The sequence below is a fragment of the Manduca sexta genome, unplaced genomic scaffold (genome assembly GCF_014839805.1).
Source record: "Manduca sexta isolate Smith_Timp_Sample1 unplaced genomic scaffold, JHU_Msex_v1.0 HiC_scaffold_3972, whole genome shotgun sequence".
Classification (NCBI taxonomy): domain Eukaryota; kingdom Metazoa; phylum Arthropoda; class Insecta; order Lepidoptera; family Sphingidae; genus Manduca; species Manduca sexta.
This window is the reverse complement of record NW_023595099.1, coordinates 1-1944: the sequence shown is the minus strand read 5'-3', so window position 1 is coordinate 1944 and position 1944 is coordinate 1. Positions and strand designations below refer to the sequence as shown.

Here is a 1944-nt window from a genome sequence, read left to right as displayed (position 1 = left end):
GACATGACGTAACATCCAAATCACAAACTTAATCAAACGACTTTGTATCAAGTTTCCCAACAAAGCGACCGTCTTATGACAGCACATTCAACCATTGACCGAAAACAACAATAAATTCGACGTGTAAGTGAAAAGCGGATTTAGACGGCGTCGACTTTACGACGTCATGGGACGTACCCTCAGAGAAATATCTGTTATGAATGTGATTCTAAACGTCTAAGTGTTCTGTTTACCTGTTTTTCTTCTGCTGAAGTGGTACTTCAAACTTATCTCCCCTATGGAGGGTTCGTAAAGTCAATGGAACTTACTAAACGGACTAGTTTGGACTTTGACAAGAATTTTAAACGTGATCGGTTAGTGGTTAGAATTTGTTTTAATATTTGTACACAAACTCACGTTTTCAAAGGGGTAGGCAGAGGGCGCACTAGTACACCCATTTACGTCAGTTCCGTCCCATGATGTGATAGGGAGCGAGACTACCACCATATCGACTTCGAGCTAATACTGAGCAGACAATTTAATATAAGTATGTCTGATCCGAGATTCGAACTTAAGGCTTCAGAACTATAGTCGAACCGTCAATATCTGTCTTATAGAAAATAGTATGTTACGAATAAAATAAATACGACTATTTGTGATTCCGCTTCCGGTTTTGAGACGTAAACACTACAGTGTCGGTGCTCCGTAAAGTTTTCAAAAAAATATGTATTTTGTGACAGTTAACACAAACAAATCACATTTAAAGAAGAAATAAGTGAAGTGAGTAAGTTAACAATAACAACTATCACATATTGTTCGGTTTTATGAAGAAAATTGAAGAATAAAAATACATAAAAATTTCGAGGTTAGAATTATTATCAATAGACAATATAGACTACATACAGCAGTAGTGCCAACACATAAAACTGTCAGTCAGTGACATTAGTCACCTCAGTGTTGCCAGAAAAACCTTCCTTTATACGCAAAAATAAAATGGAAGGTCAATTTCAATTACTATTCGATAAACTGAAAATTGAAATGGAAAACAAACACAGGAGTTGAGTAATAAAATAATGGAAAAAATGGAGGAGAAATTAAAACCTGTCATAGAAGAAAATAAAATTTAAAACTTAAAGTTGAAAACTTGGAGAAAAAAGTCGAATATCTGGAAAGAGAAAGAAAAGCAACAATATAATCATTCATGGACTATTAGAAGATGAAAAGTATACATCAGAGTTACTTGAAAAGATAAAAACTGTTTTAACCGAATTAAATATCTCAATAGAAGGATTCGACGTAAATAAAATCTACCGTATAGGAAAAACCAAACAAGGTGAGAAACCAAGACCTACGCTTCTAGGCTTGAATAGTGGATGGAAAAGAAGTGAGATAATGAAAAACAAGAAGAAACTTAAAGAAATATATATAACGGAAGATTATTCAAAGGAAAATAGAAAAAAGGAAAGCACTACAACCTAAGCTCATAGAAGAAAGGAAAAAAGGAAAATTTGCATATATAAAATACGATAAACTCGTCATCAAAGAAAAGACTTCTGCAAATGATAAAAGCGAGGAACTTCTACTTCCCCAAGCTGAGACACAACCAAGAAAACAGCAGACAATAAACGGACCCAAAAATAATAGGATAAACGCACATGATGAGGAGATAACTCCCTCTCAAGTATCATAACAGAAGGTAAAACAATAGCAATTAAACAAACACGATCGGAAACGGAACCCAAATGCAAATCAAAATATTAAAGTAAACAAAAACACATACACACCCCCAAGCCGACTGGTCCTCGTGGGGACGGACCACGACCCTCTAATGATTAATAAATCCACGTCAGACATAAACATAGCCACTTTCAATGTGAGAACACTAGAACTCCGGTAAAGCTTCATGAACTCGAACTAGCCATAGCAAACATAAAATGGGATATAATAGGAATCAGTGAGATGAGA

The 1944-nt window shown here is 35.1% G+C and overlaps 1 pseudogene; it reads left to right on the top strand.

Annotated features, from left to right (window-relative positions):
- Window positions 1-832: 832 nt before the first annotated feature.
- Window positions 833-1669, top strand: LOC119193325 (annotated as a pseudogene).
- The last annotated feature ends 275 nt before the right edge of the window (window positions 1670-1944 follow it).